The following is a 20,913-nucleotide window of genomic DNA, read 5'->3' on the forward strand; positions in this document are numbered from 1 at the left end:
TCTACCGTGATTGCAGCAGGATGGCCAAAGTAGCAGCTTAGATGCAGCAGTCAACTCTTGAACTGTCATCATCATCAGCCTATATTTATGTCCACTGCAGGACAAAGTCCTCTCCCTGCGATCTCCAATTACCCCTGTCTTGCACTAGCTGATTCCAACAAATTGCCTGCAAATTTCTTAACTTCATCACTCCACCTGATGTAAAATTTCGAGCAAGCGCCCCCCCTCAAGCAAGTCGAAATTACCGGCAAAGTTAGGGGGGGGGCGCTATCCCGGAATGGCACCAAAATTCAAGATGGCAACGACAAAATTTTCCTGCCAAAAAAAAAGAAGTGCAGTGGGAATGGCATTAAAATTTTATTGAACATGAACTTTATTAAGCCAAAGATTTGTTAGTGGTGTTTATCACTCTCAAAACCACCGAAAGATCTACAGAAAGAGCGCATTGACGCTGCACCAACGCTTCGCCGCAACCGGCGAAACGAACATTGGTTATGCAGCTTCTATTCCGGGCGAAATTATGTTCGCTAGAGTAAGGTGACGCGTAATGTTCACTTTATTAAAAACCATGTCCACGGTGAAACGTTTAGCACTAATGAGAGTTCTGATACAAGTCATGCCCAGCTGTAGTGCATGGCTACCGACGGCGGACAGCGAACTGCGGCTCGGCCATGCTCGCATCGCAGCTGGTGGCACCGCAAATATCAGCATGTTTTATTCATCATGTGGAATTATTGTGAGGAGAGGGTAAAGTGGCAGCGACGGTAACAAAACATTGCTGCTTGGGAGCGTCGGCGGTTCGTTCTGAAGCGCCGTCTGCTACAGATTTGAAGTGAACTGGAAAAGGCCTAGCGACGATATCGGTGGCAAGTGATTAGCAGCGGTGAAGCTGTTGGTGACGCCAGAGCGTAGCCGCAACCATTCCTCTGTTGCTGAGTGGTCACGTTGCTGTGCCGCAGGGAAATCATCTGTGCCGTGTGAAAGGCAGGTCACGCCGTCGGCCGGCGGTCACTGAACAGACCGCCAGCCTCAGTTCGCCCCGATGCGCACGTGTGCCCACTGGCGCGCCCGGGTACCATGCTTTCATGAAGTGGCTCACGGGGCACCCCGATGCGCACCGGTGCGATTTGCCGAATTTGCCATTATTTTCGTGGATGGGATGTGGCCGGTCAGTGTTGGTGCGGAGCAGGGGGGGGGGGCGCTTTCCCGGAATGGTGCAGAAATTTGAAATTAGCAGTGAAGTTAGGGGGGGGCTCTTGCACGGGTGGGGGCGCTTGCTCGGAAGTTTACGGTAGTTTTCTGTCGTCCTCGACTGCACTTCCCTTCTCTTGGTATCCATTCTGTTACCCTAATGGTCCACCAGTTATCCATCCTATGCATTACATGGCCTGCCCAGCTGAACTTTTTCCGCTTAATGTCAACTGGAATATCGGCTATCTGCATTTGTTCTCTGATCCACACCGCTCTCTTCCCGTCTCTTAACGTTAGGCCTAACATTTTTCGTTCTATCGCTCTTTGTACGGTCCTTAACTTGCTCTCGAGCTTCTTTTTTAAACTCCAAGTTTCTGCCCCATATGTTAGCACCTTTCAAATGCAATGATTGCACACTTTTCTTTTCAACGAAAGTGGTAATCTCCCAGTCAGGATTTTGTAATGCCTGCCCTATGTACTCCAGCCCAATTTTATTCTATAAATTTCTCATTATCAGGGTCCCCTGTGAGTAATTGACCCAGATAAATGTACTCCTTTACAGACTCTATAGAGGCTGACTGGTGATACTGAATTCTCATTCCCCTTCCAGGTTATTGAACAATATCTTTGTCTTCTGCATATTAATCTTCGACCCCACTCTTACACTTTTTCGGTCAAGGTCCTCAATCATTTGCTGTAATTCATCCCCATTGTCACTGAATGGGACAATCATCTGCAAATCGAAGGTTGCCGAGATATTCGCCGTTGATTCTCACTCCTTAAGCCTTCCCAGTCTAAGAGCTTGAATACTTCTAAGCATGCAGTGAATAGCATTGGAGAGATTGTGTCTCCTACCTGACCCCTTTCTTGATAGGTAGCTTTCTACTTTTCTTGTGGAGAACCAACGTTGCTGTGCAATCCTTGCAGATATTTGCCAATATACACATATGCATCCTGTACTCCTTGGTTGCGTAATGCCTCTATTACTGCTGGTATCTCTACTGAATCAAATGCTTTTTCATAATCCATGAAAGCCATATAGAGAGGTTGATTGTTCTCTGCAGATTTCTCTATTACCTGGTTAATGACATGGATATGAGCCTTCGTAGAATATCCCTTCCTGAAGCCAGCCTGTTCTCTCGGTTGGCTGAAGTCAAGTGTTGCCCTGATTCTATTTGACATTACCTTGGTGAATATTTTATACAATACTGAAAGCAAGTTAGAGGGTCTATAATTCTTTAATGTCCCCCCGGTTCTTATGGATGAGTATAATGTTGGCGTTCTTCCAGCTTCTTGGTACACTTGAAGTTGTGAGGCATTGCGTATAAAGGGCCGCAAGCTTTTCAAACATGACATCTCCTGTATCTTTGATTGAATTGACTGTTATTCTATCTTCTCCAGCAGCTTTTCTCCTGGTCATGTCTTTCAAGACCCTTCTAACTTCATCGCTAGTTATAGAAGGGACCTCTGTATCGTGTTCATCACTACTTCGAATGAAATAGCTTGGTTACTCAGGGGACTGCACAGGTCTATATAATTCTTTCACTGCTTCTACTATGTCATCGAAATTGCCGATATTACCCTGCTTATCTTTCAGTGCATATATTTTGCCTTGTCCTATGCCTAGTTTTCTTCTCACTGATTACATGTTGCATCCATATTTTACTGCTTCCTTCAATCTTTTCCACGTTATAATTGGCCTCTTGGCCAATTAGGTTGGCCTGTTTCTTCATGACTAACTTTATTTTTTCTTTCTTCAAATTGAGAGAAATCCTAGACCTCACTAGCCTATGGTCACTGCACTTTACCCTACCGAACACTTCTACATCCTGCACTATGCTGGGATCGGCAGAGAGTATGAAATCTATTTCATTCTTTGTTTTTCAATTATGGCTTTTCCAGGTCCACTTCCTGTTGCTGTGCTTCCTGAAAAAGGTATTCATTTTTCGGAGCCTATTCCTTTCCGCGAATTCTACCAACATCTCTCCTCTAGTGTTGCTAGAATCGATGCCATAGTTGCCAATTGCTTGCTCACCAGCCTGCTTTTTCGCCACTTTTGCGTTGAAGTCGCCCATGACTACAGTATACTAAGTTTTCACCTTTCTCATTGCTAATTCAACACCTTCATAAAACTGTTATATTTCTTCCTCATCGTGACTGGAGGAAGTTGGGGCGTAGGCTTGTACAACCTTCATTCTATACCTCCTATTCAGCTTACGACTGCTACCCTCTCATTAATGCTGTAGATTCATCAATGTTGCCCGCTATGTCCTTATAGACTAGAAATCCTACTCCGCATTCTCTCTTATCTGGAAGACCTCTGTAGCAGAGGACGTGGCTGTCAGAGGACGTGAAGCTAGCCTCACTCGAAAGGGTGCGCGTGTTGAACGTTGCCAGGTTCAGTTTCCATTGGCGGCCTGTCCGGACCCAGATATTCTTCGCATCCTCTGCCGCGTCGCAGGTCTGACCGCCGCCTTGGTTAAGGGCTCCGCTGCCGCTGGGGACTGAGGGCCATGGGTAAATTGTAGGATTCATTAGGGAGGTAGCGGCCAAATACTGCCCTAGGGAGGCCAATTCCTGTTCTGGTGAGGAAGTGACTTTGTTGAAGCTTAGTGGGCCTTCCTAATTTGGTTGCAACGTGACTAGTATAGCCCCACTAGCTTTCGGCGATAATTTTTTTGCTGGTGTCAGGTGCCATTCCCTACCTGAAAATGTGAACTGGAGGAGAATCCGGACTTACAACCTTCAGATTACTATACTATAAAAAATTGAACAGAACATTACCCTAAACAAATGGTCATTTAAATATATATGTGGCAAAAACATGAACTGTCTGTTCGTACTCTACATACGTTATTAATGAACGTAATAGTGCCACTGAGAGCCTCGCTGACTTCACGGATGTACTATCAGACTCGCTCTCACTTTGCTCTCAAAACTCGTGCGTGCGACTCGCGCATTAAAGAAACAGAAACAAAAAACTTGCCCAAATTACGTGTTCAAGACTACAAGAAGATTTGGGCTTATTTATAAGTACTTCCACGCAGAAAATGAAACTCAAATGCTGCCATCTTCTAGGTATACGTGTGAGACACGCACAGCCTTAGACATACCCTTACATAATACGTCAAAGAGAAAAGTCTGTAGAGTATACCATTACTAAAAGCGACTCGCGCAGCCTGGTTCTAAGGTGCGGTATTCTCTACGTGCGTGTGGGAACAACCATCCAGTGATTTCTAAAATCAGCTGAAGTCGACTGCATAATAGCCAGTATGTAACCTGATACAGCGTTATTTTCAGAACTCGCGAAATCTGAAAAGAAAGTCTTAGTTTAACGGAAACTCACGCGAACTATCTACATATCTCTGCGAAAAAAAACAAAAAAAAACACGGACGCTATCCGTTCTCGAGCGTCCAGCTGTCACGTTTTCCTGAAAGCAAACATCAAATTAACTCGAAAAATTATCTGCCTCTACCACGATCAGAAGAGACCAACACTGCCCTCTGCCTAACAAAACATTCCTAAAACTCAAAGTTGTTCCAAAGTATCCTGAGAGAAATAAATAATAATGAATGCAACTTACCAAACGTGCCTCAAATGAAAAGCACTACTGTCAAACAAAACATGAATTGTCACGAACTTGCGCAGAAGTGTCGCTCATCAACTGGCGCAACTTGCGCGTGACCTTCCAAACTATATGCCGTTGATCAACACAGAAGCCTCTTGAAGTGTGCTAAAGAGCAAAGAATGGGTAAATATTTTTCATCTTTGATGCAAGGTTGCGCTCTTCAACAATGCCCAAATGTGACAGCAGACCTAGCAAGTTCACCTAAGTTGACCTCCCTGATGTATGTACTGGGAGACAAATAATGAAGCTAGTTAGTATACGACACAAAGATAGAATTGCTTGCATTATCACTGAAAAAAAGCATCCGAGACTGGTGGAAAGGATCCAGAGCCCACTTTCACAGCAACAGAGGCAAACTGTCTGACGACATCGAGGAAGCCAAAGTCGCAGAGTGCTATCCTGCTGCTGTGCAAAATAAATGCTTTGCAATCGTGTGCCAAACACTACCAGTGACGTGTGAAGTCAACCTGCAGTCACTGTCCTGGATTAATGCATGCATATTCCTCCTCGCATGCATTTTCTTTTTTGAAACTGTGTGTGTGCACTGGAATAAAATTTTATTGAAACATATTTGTCATATGTTTACATGTCCTAAGATCCACTGGGAGTCATCTGTGAGACGGTACCGGTTGCTCTGTACTGGTCTGCTCTCAAATTGCCCGAATGGCACTACAGTCCTGCACTATGTATTCAGAGAACACGAGCCCGTCTCTGTTGTATGGCATTTCCTATTGATGACTCCTTAACTGCCAGAGCGCAACAAGTACTGCGCGGCAGTAAGCTTGAACAGGTGTAATATAATGCTGCCAACTGACCTTCAGGACAAGTCGTGCACTGTCTTGGACAGTCTCACGCTGTCAAAACAAGCCCTTGCCAAAAATTCAGAAGCAAGAGCTTCAAAACGAAACATGGCAATTATTCATACAAAAGGCTTGCGCAATGAGATGGGGCCTTTGCCAAAACGCTCCTTTGTATTGCTATGCAGCAAGGATCTCTGACATTGCGTCTGGCCGAGTTCTTTCATAACAAGAAACCAACCTGCAGGTTACTTGGCACTAACAGATTTCATCGTTTTCTTTGGTACTTGGAAATATAATGGTCCTAGATGAGGCAGCTCCCATTTATGTGGATCACGTGTACATCACGAATCATTCGAGAACCTGAAGCTACATTATCAGTTAATTAACCGTATTGCACCACTTTTTGGGGTGGCTGTTTTTTTTTTCAGTGCATATTTCAGTGCTCTCTCTGCTAAAAACATTACCCAATATCCCTGAGCACTACAGTAGTGTCGACGGGAATGGGCTACTGGGCCAGTGGGAAGAGATTAATGTTTTACAGCTCAAAAACATGCTCGTGTCACCCCTGGCTTTTCTTTTTATACGACTTTTTACACTCTAAATCGTGAAGTAGGCTTGATGGCACAATAAGAACATGCAAATTTACTGTTGCTTGTGAGGACAACGCTCTGCAACATACTTTTGAATAAAAGCATTTTCATTTACCGCACTTCTGCATGCACATACAATGAACTGAAGCTTACTTCAGCATGTCTTGAGAATTGGGAGCAAATTAAGAACTGCTTCCTGTCGGTACGCAGTTTCTCCTAGGCTAGTTGAGTGATCTCCCAGTTATAAGACAAAGTGTAGAAACTTTATGCCACTATCAACTGGATAACCCCTCCAGCTGCTTTGTTTTGTCAAGTAGTTTCTCAGACGTGTCGCTCTTGTTAGCATACCGAATGTGAGTCAAGAATTTCCACTTGTGCTCGTAAGAAAGAGAGAGAAAATACTTTATTCCAGGTTAGACTAAGACCTAAGGAATTATAGAATCCTCTACACACTTCACCATCACATGTCTTGTTTGATTAAGCACTGCTTTAAAAACAAATGTGTCTAAACAATGCCAATAAAGCCATGTTCGTATAAGATGGGGGGCGATTCTGATGACTACGCTCCTGTTCCTGTTTCAATTTCATGGACGCCTTTTGCATCATTTGTGATCTGGTAGATATTGTTCGTTTTTCTTTTTTTTTTAATGTGGGGGGTATACGCATTTCATGATGGTGAATGTACTTTAAATAGCTTTTTCACAATACTTATATGTATCGCAGTGTAATCGTATAGCAAGCGAAAATAAAAATAATACCGGCAGATGGAGGCCTCGGGTGTGCACGTGAGATGATAATAAAGGCGAGAACCGTGGCCCAGTGGGGTTTCCAGTTTTGATAATAACGCGTTGCGTACACTGCGTACACGCGCAATTTCTCACTTCGCTTCACTGCAATGTACTGCATGCTTCGCCGCATCACACGGATGCATTGCGTTAAAGCTATGAAAAATTACGGTTTACTTCTTTCCATAACTTAAAAATCACAGCAGTCTACGTTTATTCTAATAAGAGACTACACAATTACGTGTTGACCGCGAGCTTTTCCTTTAATGATAGCGTATCGCCATGCTGCTCACGGCGTATAAGGAAATCATATCCCACGCAGAATGGGGGTCAAAGCTAAAGCCGCACGAGTGGCAGCAGAAAGTGCTTATGATTTAAGCATGGTTTGAAGGCTTATGGACGCACATCTCTAATATATGTCTGCACACATGTGCTCAGTCACTCGATCTCTGTCACTAAATTATTTTGGACAGGTGCGCGCTCCGTGGTCGTAACTAGCGTTCTCGGAAATATGCACTTTGAACTGCTACAAAAGCTTACTGTGTCGTATTGTGACCTCAACGCACGGCTCCATCATCCCGCCGCCGCCTTCCTTTTTGCTGTGGCCGTGTCCACTTTCCGCATGATTGCTTTCATGCCTCGTAAACGGAGCGACGCGGCTTTAGGCAGCGAGGCGTTGCGTTGTCACAGGCGTGCGCACAACTCTTGCACAGCGTTTCTTGAAGCATTTCAAGATGCTTCACGCGCCACGGATGCGCCACAGTGCAAGAGATGCGTGTTCCTATCGCCAAAGGGGCGTCAGTGCCCACTACTGCGCCGGGTTCACCTCGAGGGCAGCCAGCTTCGCGTGTAAACAAACTCGCATCTCGGAGGCAACGGTGGAGACCGAGGCCCGGGTAGGGTGGCTAGACCCTAGCCCGGGTGCCGCCTTGCTAGCGAAGGTGGCCTGCGGCGAGAGCCGATAGGCGTGCAGGTCTGACCCCCCCCCCCCTTTCTGCGGGAGATATGTTTTGCGTATACGCGTCCGGGAAAGGGAAGGGAGAGGGGCGCGTTCTACTCCAGCGGCTGCTGCGTGAGCTACGTTATCTTGAAAGTTATCTGCGACGGGGACAGAGTCCGCCGCGCGCTGTGTTTTCGCGGCTGAGTTGGCGTTGATGTGAGAGGTGGCACGAAGGTCAATTCGCTCACTGTCGCTGCCGCGCTTCCTCACTCGTGTTATCACAGCGAGGTTCCGCGGTCATCGAGTGAGATATGTGCTCATGTGTGCTTGTGCGCGCGTGACACCATGCTTGTTAATTTAGTTCGTAAAACCATGTTTGCAAGTTTATACGGCCGCGCCCGGCCGATAAAACTACTATCCTTACTTCATATAGCTGTCCACTAATTTGCTATCCCAATCGATGCTTCGCCTTTTGGGTGGAACTGCGACTTTTTATTGTGATAATTTATCACAGCCCATCACGACAACTGCGCAGCTTTGGCGAAAAACCACGATGCAATCATGCTGGACAGTTCCGAAAGATAAGTGCGAGCTGTCAATCCTTCATTCATACGTTAGCGCCATTAGCAAGCGGGTATTTCTCGTCCCCAGCACGTTTCGCGCTATAGATTATGGTCAAATAATGTTTACCGAGTGCAAAAAAACGTTCCTTTACCGGATAAATAGTAATATCTTTTTTTTTAATTGGCTGTTATCGGCGCGCGAACTCGTGCAGCGATGACAGTCGTCTTTCCCTTTCCTAGTAAAAGGCGTGGTTCTGGCTTTCCAGATTCTGAATGTGAATGAGCAGATTTTGTTTTTGATTTTTTTTTGGCGCGACTTTTGGCAAACGAATGTTCTTTTACCCATGATACTCGAACTTGACGCTTGGCCACAGCGAAGCACCAGGCGCACATAGGTCGCGGCATGCTCACTCATGAGCACACGCACTCATACTCGGCACACACTGATTTCACAGACATTGGATAAAGTGAGCGAGTGACAGGTGTGATTGGTAGCCGGTATTAATGGGAATGAGTGCCGGTGAGCTTCAGTAGACATGGGTATGAAGGGGAGTGAGTGCTGGTTAAAGTATTAGTGAAAGTCGGTGACAGTTCGAGTAGTCACTCGAGTGACTGTGGGCGAGTGACTGACGTGAATACGAACGTGAGTTAGTGCTGGTAAGTGTGAGTGGACATGACTTTAGGCGCTAGTGGGTGCTGGTGAGTGAATGAAAGCGAGTGTATAAATGAACATGAGTGAGTGTTCGCGATTGTGTGTGGGTGCGAGTAGCACCGCGAGCGAGTGCTGACGAGACTGAGTAGATATGTGTGAGTGAGCAAATAGCCCAAAAATTATTGTTGGGTGAGTGTACACTTAGTGTGGCGACCTATTCACACAATACACCTTTCATTAGTGCATACAACGCAGAGATATAGGGGCATTTTGCGCCTGTATGGTTTCCATTTGACAGGCATAGGAGGTATACAGAGCATGCAACCTATAAAGGCCGAAAACGTCGCTTCGAGGTTATTTTACTCTGCATAGGGGACATCTCAGTAACGGGTCACGTTTCATTATGCTGGCTCCACCCAGGCTCAGTAATCTATTGACATTAAAGCGGCAATACAGGGTGCGCTACCATGTAAAGTATTTGACCAAAGGACCTATAGAACTCTGTGGAAGTCCTCAGCATGAATCGGGGACATATGTTGACATTTTTACGCTTTCTGCAGGCTAACAACTCTAGCAACTACCGTTTTGAATGACCTTTGCTAGTGAAGAAAGCCAAATTTCCTAGCCCAAAGGACCAGTCCCATCATCCAACTCAACTGAACACTAGTCAACACCCCGTATTCTAATACAAATATTACTAGCCAACCACACTGACCAATATTAGTGCCAGTGTCAATAAACATAGTAAAGACGATTTTGTGTTCATTGATTAAGCTGTTCCAAACTACACACCTGTGGCTACAACGTAAAAGTGTATTTATCGAAAATATGTTGAAAAACGGGAGATTTCATGTCTCGTTTTGCTGGGCATTTGCCACTTAAAACGTTTTTTTTTTCTTTTTTGCCATCTCGAGCAGCTAGTCGTGCGCCAATTTAGCATGTATTCGCGGGCTTCTTTCACGCTCGCAAAAACACTTTTATGTAGCACGTATTGAGAAACAGAAAGCTGTATCGGGAGTTTTTCATGTTGCTCTACCATTTTCTCATTGACACTTTTCATCTAATTACAATATTTCAGAAGTTGAATAATAAATTAGCACTAATTATGTATTTAGGCAGGATGCAAAAAATAATCAGTATTTGCTAGCGACAGCAAACAACATTAACTTGGTTCTGTCCAGCTACATGGCATATGCATACTTTTAAAGTTTGGCTTGAGAAAGAAAACTAATGATACGAAATGTAGAGACGTCGGCCTGAGGTACAGTCCTCTAGCCAGCTGCTCTGCGTTGGAGGAGGGGAATATGGAAAGAAACGGAAGAAAGAGGCGCATAATGGGTGACGATGACGAGAGGAGGAGGATGTAGAACATATAGCAAGCAATTGGTCTCCTCAAAGCCTATAGTCCAGGCCCGCACTTTTTAAAAAGTCAAGTAACGCCTGCATGCCCTTAAAACTCGAGTTAACGTGAGGCCAAGAGCCTCGAATAACGTCCTCCGACAACGGTAGGCTGTCGAGGCGCGTAAGGTCATTGCTCAACTTGTGTCGCTCTTCTACGTACTGAGGGCAGTCGCGCATCAGATGACCTATAGTCTCATTCACATTGCACAGCTCACAGTCTGGAGACTCGGTGCGTCGCATGAGGTGCACGTACCCGCGCGTAAACGCTACCCAGCCTTAGTCTGTGCAGAAGACTGACACAGCTGCGTTGAATTTTTGGTGGCAGCCTAAATTTCATGGTACAGTCCAATCTTTGGAGTCGTCTGTGGCGATTATCCGGGTGCTTCCAGTGCTTTTATGTCGCTTTTCGGATGACACTTGAGAGAAGGCAGTTGGCCTCCGCTCTTGAAAAAGGAATTGCAAGAAGTGACTCTGGTTCTTCGAGTGCTTTCTTCGCTTAAGTAACGGCCAGTTCGTTGCCGTGTACACCACAGTGACTGGGAATCCACTGAAACTTACTTACGAAGTAGCTGCAGAGCCAATTTTGCGTCAGTTAAGCCTGTCCATACTTGAGGAGGCTGTCGCGAAATATAGTGAACTGCCTCTCCGATTGCCACTAGCTCCGTGGATGCTAGTGTCGTCTTGAGTAGCAGGCCAGAGCAAGTTACAGCTCAGGCCGACCTCTCTGCCTTTCTGTAAATAAATTTCTCTCTCTCTCTCTCTCTCTGTCTGTTACGCAGACGAAACAAACCGTCGAATGACTTGATGCGCAGGCACGACGAAAGCCCCACCAGACGCATACGACGAGACCGATCCGTCTGTATACACATTCACCGAGGAGCCATATTCCTTCGACATATATTCAAGTGTTAGATGTGTGAGGCTCACGGTATAGTATTCGCGCTTTTGTAGAAATTGCTGGAACAGAGATACGTACCCATACTATAGACATTACCCATAGGGACATACGTGGAAGGTCAGCAGGGCCAAAGTATGAGCACTCTACAGATGGCTGGGTGACTTAGAGGCGCACGAGCAATATGACAGAATGGCGTGAAGGTTGATATGGCATGTCTTTGCTATGAGTGGAACAATGGCGTCCCCATTAGAATAGTTAGAATCAATATACTTTGTGAGCATTAGTTCATACATACAAATATGTATAATATACAGGCGCGCATGTGAGCCCTTAACAAAGGCAAGGCCCCGTCTACGAGTGCTGGGTGCAAATAACGGAGGACGGCCAAATCCAAGACGCCAGGTGCACGTGCATGGCAGGGTAATGTCTCTTGCCAGATCCTGCTTACGTATACTTGGTTACTTATACTCTAAGTTGCCTATACTATAGAAAACACTGAAGCCTATGATACACTGTTTTTCCCACTTTTCCTGTTGTTGGTTCTGTTATAGGCTTTTCTAGTAGCACGTTGAAAGTTGGAAAATGGTTCATGATTTTTAACAGCATCCGCTGCATTTCCAGGTTGGGACGGGCATCCAGTCGTGCTGTGGCAGTGTGTTTTGGCAGTGACTTTTGGACGCAAGTGAACATTAGCAGTGCTGGTCCAACCGACTTGCCATAGCAGTGGGTGAGGCGTCGGCTGAAAAAGATGGGAAAACGTTAGTTCACTGCTTAATTGTTCAAAGAATGTGCCATATATTTTGCTATTAACTGTGCTGGAACACTTTATGCATTATGCTGCGTCCAAACGTAGTGAAAGGTGACCATTGAATACAGTTGTATGGAACTATTTTCATATCCAGCCTAAGTAGCAGCTGCAGAAAGCAGCCAGTCAGGCAGGGTTGCCTTATGTTACACGCTCCTCCGAAACACGCGGCAACCCTCCGTGAACGACTGCTTTCTGAAGCTGCCGGCAGGTGGCGACATAAGTTTATACTTGCGCCGTCGTGGCAGCAGCTTGCATCTCCATAAACGAAGGCAACGTTGCATCTTTACAGCGCACCTCTTGCGCAGCCGTTCCTGCGGCGAGCGTCAGCGGCGAAACCACGAGCGAACGAGCACAGCGAAATATGAAAGCAAACGAGGATCGCAGCGGGGTAAGAACGACGCAAGGAGGAAAGCGGAGAGGAGGGTGCAGCAGAACCATGAGGCGGAAAGCCGAGGAGGGTATGACAAAAGCTTGAGTAGAAAAGCGTAGTGCGGCGACGATGGCTACGAGATGGCGCCAGAGTAGCGCGTGTCGTCTAGTAGGTTTGTCGGCGGCGGCTGCTGTGAATCGCGTCCACGTGTCACCGACGCAGGGCTCTCGCGATCTCCAGATCAGCGAGGCAGTAGCGCCAAACTTCGCTTCGTTTGCAACGTGCCGCATGAGACAGATCGTCCGCGTCAGCCAATATATTGCGAAATCAAAACAGACCGATAAAGCTGCGCTCAAATTGCGCATTAGGGGGTATCATAATCGTCGGTGAATTTTTTTTTCTTATGAACCAGGCATAACTGTGCCAAGTGTTAAATTTAACGACCTAGACTCAGAAATTCGATCTTTCTGAAAGGCGCAAACTTACAGGCAACAAGGTGGTACTGATGCATCTAAACAAAAATTCAATTTTCTTTCCAATTTCGTATTCCTAGTCAAAACGTTCTGTGCTGCTGTAACTTCAACATTGTAGTGAGATTTTCACCATATGAGTCAACCGCCCTCTCTCCATATAAAGCATATAAGCAATGTTGAGTCAACATTCTTGCCTTTCTTGGACTGTGGTGGACAGAGGTTCGTCAGGGCAGCAACAAGAGTTGCGATTTTGTCGTAGGCATCAACCAGTGTGTGCCGCACTGTATCGATCAAAATACGCCACTTCTTTAAGTGGCCGATCGTACGTTCAACGATTATACGGGACGAAGAAATCCTCATTGACGTCAGCTCCTGCCCTGGCAGCTGCACTCTGCTCTTGACAAAGTTGGGTGTTAATGATTGAACATTTCTTGCATAAAATTCTTCGAAAAGCAGAAACCTCCGGTCTGCCAGATCTCGGTCTCCACTGTCCATGTAGTTCATAAATCCTGGGAAAATCATTATTCGTGTTTTGTTAGTTACAATGGGTTTACTGGTGCAAAAGCAGCTTAGACTATGCTGCGCCAGCCACAACATTTGTGTTTTGGGGAATGCGTGCAACAACAGAGTAGTATAGTGGAGTATTTGTTGTGCTGAGAACTCATGAACCAGAGCAAACTAACAAGGACAAAAGAGAAGAGAGAGAAGTTTAATGATACGAAATGCAGAGGTCGGCCTGAGGTAAATTCCTCTAGCCAGCTACTCGGCGTTGGGGAAAGGGGAAGAGGGAAAGAAAGAGAAGAAAGAGGTGCATGATGGGTGACGATGACGAGAGAAGGAGGATGTGCACAGACTGCCGCCTAGTGCAAGAAATGTATTGCATGCACGTACAATGCAATAACGTTCGGTGCGTAACTCACCAATTGACAATGTGAACTGTTTATCAGAAATTCTGCGTGCAGATGGCTTCGATAAAAACATTACGGCACCGTGTGGATTAACGGCAACAAGGTACTTCAGTGGCGTTTTATTTATGAGTACTCCATACAACTTGCTGCTCGTAAAAATTTAGTGTTCTAAAAAAATAAAATGCGCTTTTATTATGAATTCTCTTAAAGAATATTTTTAGGCAAAAAAAAGTTACTAATACTTGGCTTACCACACGCACTTCAGTGCGGTCAATGATTGCCCGAAACGCAGGAAAATGATTCAGCTCCTTCTCCCCCAAACAGGTTTCACATACTACACGGCTTGGGAACAGCTGTTTGGACAGATGCCACACAATGTTTAGTACAGTCCTGAAGCTCTGGCTCAGTGTCCTGGGGTCTAAGCTTAACCGGTAGGCCAGGCCCCTGAAGGGAAGGCTGAGCCGAAGCTTCATGAAATGGGCGAAAAGCTGTATCTCGAGTGGAAACCCCTCGCGGGCTTGTCGGAAGACGGGTACAGTGTTTGACAAAACAGCAAAAGTGCAGCCTTTGGGAGACCTGCAATACCAAGACAACAGTCACTTGACTCAGTATTTTAGCTGAAAACATGCAAACAAAACACACAGCTTGCTGTGTGTTTTGTTAAACACACAGGAGACAAGCATGCTCCAGTATTCAAAGTGTTTACAAGCGAAGAAAGGCAGTGGGTTGCCCTGACCTGTGTAAAACCACAGAGCTTCGTGCAATGACTTAAGGCAACCGTGGCCCTAGTGTCTGCGGAAGCTGCAAGCATGGCAATTTGGGTAAGTACAGGGAATTGCCTAAACTTCGTCCTTCTCACTTTAAATCCCTTCTTTGCAAAGTTATCATTTTTTAAGAAAGTACTGTGCTGTAAATAGTTAGAGAAACATCATTGAAATTCTCCGATGGCAGGGTTCGAACACAGTGCTTCTAACACAGAAGCTTGATATTGAAGCCATTACGCCACGGACACATGGACAAGCGGAACCAGTGGAATTAGCAGCCATTATGCGTGGTTGCAGAGTCTTAGTGCCCTGTGCGTTAAAGAAAAGTACATATTTATTTGATGTTTAGGCCAATTTAGGCCCGGATGAAGCGCAATAAACGAAGCCACAAGAACGTCCGAAGCCCCAAGCACGAAGATCAGACAAATCCATGTGACTCAATTATACTCGCATATTCTGACGTTTGGTAACCAGTTCACAGTCGCTCGTTTGACGGCAACGGCCTCTTGCGGGCTTCGTTCCAAAGATAGCGATTCATTTTCTTTCTTTTAACGGAAGAATTCGCGCATCGAACACCCGAACATACGTCAAAAAAGCGTATTTTCTTCTAAAACAGCAGGGCATCGTGTAGAAAAGACCACGCGGAGACTGTACAGAAGGCTGGGCGAAGGAACGGAAAAGCTAAGCCTCGAATCAGAAATGGCCTATAGACGACAGCATCATTTTGCTATCCACCTAAAAGCAACACAAGCACTGCTCGGCGCCACTTCTTTACATAGCTGGATCAAGTGTTCATTGCCTTCGAAGTTTCCCGCCTTGGTGACAAAGAGCGCACAATGCCGCACACTTCACCGCTACAGCACTCGCCGGGAGGAGAAAGGCGCGAAAGTACAACGAAAGGTTATTGACCACATCGCACAGTCAAGATACCAGTCGGCTGCACAATGCCACGTAACCACGCTTCTTTCTTTACTTATCGTTCTTTCAGATTTCGCTTTCTTCCTTTCCTTCAAACAGGGATCACAAGTGTGCTCCATTGCAATCGCACTGTCCTCTTACAGTAAACTCGTAACTAAGCACCGCGGCGGAAGTTTAGTGGTCATGGCGTTGTGCCGCTGAGCTAGAGGTCGCGGCTACGGTGACCGCGTTACGATGGGGGCATAACACAAAACCGCTTGGTCACCCTAAATTGGGTGCATGGTAAAGAACGCAAGGTGGTCAAAATAAATCCGGACCCTCCCCCCCCCCCCCCCAACGGCGTGCCTCATATTGAAATTAAATAGTTTTTGCACAAGAAACTCAAAATGTTATAATTACTACCCCCCTCCCCCCCCCCCTTAAAAAAAAGGCGTACGAGAGCTTGGTGATACGGCCCCTTTACATCACCTTGCGTGGCACGTGGCTGCGTGAAACCAAAAAGTATTTCCTTCCCTGAATTTCATTTGATTGCATATGTGATTAATTATTTGCCAAAAACCTTACAACAGCGTTTTAGCACCCACTTGGAGGCACTTGCTAGGTGCGCTGGTTTTTGATGTTCAGTATTTCTGCCCATTCCTATTTCAGTGACGGACAAGGAAAAGGAAAGACGACGAAGATTGCAGCAAGGCTCGCGGCTTGTGATCACGAGCCTCGCTGGCTGCCTTTATGGATGCGCTCTCCAGCCGCGAGCGGCACGTTCTTCTCGAGGTGAAATAGTTCCACGTCAGCCATCAGAACCTGGCTGCCCGAACCAGTGCTCCCGAAGCTTCGCCTATTCCGCCAGAGCCTGGCCAGCTTACGGATATGCCAAGCGTCACAGCTTCATAGCGCGACTGGACAAGGAAGGTGAAGCCCAAGCGTTCATCCGGCTCGACAAGCAGCGGCTCCAGTCGATCGCCACCTAACATGTCATCGTCAAACCACCCGGAACTCTACGCGGCTCTCACGATGCACCAGCAACCTGATGTTCCAGGAGACGCAACAGAAGCAGCTGCTTCCGTGGACTGTTCAAACGATGACATGCTGGCTACTCCAGCGAGGACGATTCACAAGTGCGACTCTCAATCATCGAAGAGCGTCAAGCTTATCGACACGAAGGAATGCGAGGGAAGTGTTCCTTTAGATGTCGAGGATGAAAGCAACATCATTGCTGAAGATGACGTCGTCAGTGAAGAGCCAGAGCGGAAGGCTCCAACAGAGTCAGCTGTGGTGGACATCGTGAGGCGGCTGCAAGAATTGCTGCATGAAAAGGGCCCGTCTCTGGAAGGGGATCTGATGGGAGCACTGAGTCTTTCGCAGGCTCAGGTAATCATCGAAGAATACGGCACCTTGACGGCCTTTATTGACCAGCACCCAGAATTTCGAGTGGCGCGGGAGGACCGGTGCTTTGTCTATTACAAGGACCATGAAAACGAAGGTGCTTGCCATTTCCTATCCCTTCTTCAGGACGGAGCTACCATCCCGTCAGCTTGTTACAACGACGGCGGACGGCAGCACGCGGAGGGTTATGACGACGGACCTCGGCGCACCCGCCTCAGCTCGTCGAGCAGCAGCACTTACGAGTCTGCCGTCGAAGGACCGGACGGCGAGGAAGAACAGCGCAGCATGAAGGACGGCTGGAGCCAGGTATCGTCACCACCAGCTCTGCAGGCAATGCAGGAAAAGTGCGATGCTGAAGCCCAGACCCAGGGAGGTGTACCTGCTTTGTTCATTGAGATGGAGTCGACGTTGCAAAAGCGCGACTCAGAGATCGCGAAGCTCAAAGGCAGGCTAAAAACTCTCCGGGAGAGCCATTCCAACGAGGAGCAGGATCTCCTAGTCATGATCGACGAGCTTCTCCAAATGCCTCCGCCAGATCCAACGCGGAGGGCGGCGGAAGTGAAGAACCCCGCCACCAAGAAAGATAAACCCACCGGCACAAATGGGGAAAACGACCAGGTGAGCCCACGGGATCCACTACCTCTTCCGGGGCCCGAGGATAAAGCGCGCTCGGTTCCTGTCGACCCAAGTCCACGACCACAACCTCCGTCCGACAAAGGGCTCAGTAAGCACGCAACACCGCCGCCGGTACCAGACTTCTCTGAACGGCCCGGCTGTAAGGAAGAGGCTGCAGCTTCATGCTCGGACGTCGAGTCCATGCGGCCCAGTCAGGAAGAAGTGCCAACGAAGAGCAAGGTGGCAGAACAAATTTCGAAGATAGTGCGCATGGTCAAGAAGAAGGAGCCGAGCTGCACCGACGACGAGATCCGCAGGCTGTTCGACCAAGTGCGCAGGTCACACGGTGGATTCTCCCGGATGACTTATAAGGCCATCGTTGAACTCTTGCTTGACAACATGAAAGCCATGGGTCAGCAACTGAATTGAAAACATCTGGAGACACGGCGTCTTGGGAAAAGAAAAAAAAAATATCTGCAAGCTAGAGCATCCTGGGGCAACTTCAAGCCCGTTTTTTTTTTTTGTTTCTTTCTTCTTCAAGGTCAATTTTTTATATATTTAAAAGTGTGTTGTTCATTTTCGCAGTATTTTTCTTACTTTTTTTCTTGGGAATTTGTTTAATAAATGTTTTCGTCCCGATAGTATAGGAACCCTCCTTTTTTCTTCTTAGCGCCTTTCCTGGTGCACTAAGAAAGTCGCAGGCCTGCGCGGCACACGCAGCAGTCACAGCCTAAGCTGGAGGAGCGCCTCCATAGGAGTTCCAGTTTCTGCAGCACGTGCTAGAGGGTTCGCACCTTGCGAGGAGGCGCCGTAACGTGTACCGAATAGTAAACACAGGTATTGCGTCGGCTCGAGATGTTTTGGAAAACAAGCGCACTTGCTCCGAGCCCACGGCTGCAAGCCAGGCATTGCGTTGGGGAGATTGGCGAATTCTTTCTTGAACCATGACAACTCCACGTTTGGCTATTTCAAGGCATATTTGTCACGACCATGGGGGCGTAGTAAGAAGGGGGAACGGCTTGTGGGGCTTCATCTCCACCCCCTTCCTTCGCCGCCGCCTGAGATGTGGTCGCACTGTCGCGCAAGGTGGTCGAGACAACCACCTAAGCAAGGAACTATCCTGTGCGCAATTTTGTGCGCACTCGAGGGCACAGAAAATAATTATCTCCGGAGTTATCGGACAAGTAACTGTCCTAAGACAGTGCAACCGGGGACGACAATGACTGAAGCGCGAAATCCGATGTAAATAAATGTTCCCGCTGAGTTTCCGTTACTCGCATTTTACGCGGATGACACTTCTCTGGCTTTTCTCTATCCCCAAATCTCGTCTCGTATTATATGCGGGGTTTTTCGGTATACCGCGTCTCTTGCTCGTGCTCACCCCTCCCTTATCCCTCCACCGCTTACCCCCCTCCCCCCCAGCAGCCCCCTTGAAACAAAATTTCTGTCTAGGCCTCTGGTATTGACTGAGAATTCCCAAGTACATGCCACATTCTCTAAATCGTGCAGGATGCGTTACAGTCAACTCCGGTGATTTTGGAGCATGTCAAGGTAATGGGATATTTAGGTTCCCGAGACCCTCCTATCACCCGTCTGATAGTAGACTTGTTCCGCAAATCAGAAAATAATTTTAAATAAGAAAAAAAGCCCAAAAACGATGCCTAAACCTGATCGCATTCGAGCGAATCCGTTCGTGTGATTTTAACCGGGATTCATAGCGCTGAAACGACACAAGGACGAGGAATAACACGTGTCGTTTTATCGCTATGAATCCCAGTTAAAATTACAATGACCTACCAACACGCCCAAACCCTTCGTGTGACGTCACGAGAGGCACACCAGCGGGGAAAGCGCGCAAGGCTTGCCGGTCTCGCACACGGGGCGAACGAAAGAGCTGACGAACAGACGCTCAGCTGATTCGTGACCATGCCGGACCTTTGGTTGACAATGTCTGCTGCACCAGCTCTTCAGATCCGTCAAACAGTGACGGCTACGATTCCGACGAATTCAATAGCCAGGCATCGCCGTTCGTATTCGACCCGTCACCACGAGAGCCAGCGCCCATGCGCAATATATCGCGCTGCAACATGAAGACCAAGGGTAGCCCTAATCACTGATTTTATACGCGCTGCTTGCAATTTTAGGTCTTTTACCTCGTCTTAGAAAAGTTGTTCTCATACGCGCTATAAGATGTAGAGCAAGACTTTGCGGCAGCGTTGTTATGCTGCCTACTTATTATTCTTTGCATTCTCTTCATGGACACAAATAATGTGTTCCGTAAAGTAGACATAGATTAAGACTTTGTGCGTATGATCGTTCATTTAGCAAACGCGTAACCCGCCGGGGTGGCTTAGCGCCTAAGGTGTTGCGCTGCTAAGCACGAGGTTGCGGGATCGAATCCCGGTCGCGGCAGCCGAATTTCGGTGGCGGCAAAATGCAAAAACGCCTCCCGCACATTGGGGGTACGGAAAAGATCCCCTGGTGGTCAAAATTCATCCAGAGTCTTCCACTATAAGGCGTGTATGTTAATTAAATCATGGTTTTGGCACGTAAAACCCCAGAATCCATTCATTCATACGCGAAGTTTTCCCGAGGTAAAGTGCAATGCCAGTATATTGACATCGTTGGCTGCTGAACGAGGCGGTTGTTTAGGATGCTGTATCGAAGTGGCCTCCGTTTTTTGTCTATTACGGATAAAAGGAAAAATCTTACGGCTACGTTTCACTTCATGAACGCGGTTGACGCGCAAGTTTATGGGTGCAGTAGCGCACACGAAGTTATCGACCCCTTGGGCGCCTATGCTGTCCGCATTACAGAACGCTTTCAAGATCGGGCGCGCGCGGCTGCGCCTTACGTATCTTGCAACCGGGCGCAAGGAGAACTGGCGACGTAATCTCCCACGCCAAAGGACGAAAGCAGGAAGGCAGCGTGGGAGGGAGGGGGGGCGACTTCTACTCTTCTAACAACTGCGTACTTTGCGCCGGTGCGGGCTATCGCGCGCACCTCATCTTGAATGCGATCTCCAGACGGCTCTGACCTTTGTATGTGCTGTGCTTTTGCCGCTGTTTCCGTTGAAGCGATAGACGGCACCAAACTTCGCTCGCTGCGGCGGCCGCGCTTGTTCACGCCAGCGTTTTGACAGTAGTCTGCGGTCATCGAGTGGTATCTATTCATGTTTGCTTGTGCGCGCTGACACTACACTTGTTAATTCGGTTAGTAAGCGAA

The sequence above is a fragment of the Dermacentor silvarum genome, chromosome 1 (assembly GCF_013339745.2).
Source record: "Dermacentor silvarum isolate Dsil-2018 chromosome 1, BIME_Dsil_1.4, whole genome shotgun sequence".
Lineage (NCBI taxonomy): Eukaryota > Metazoa > Arthropoda > Arachnida > Ixodida > Ixodidae > Dermacentor > Dermacentor silvarum.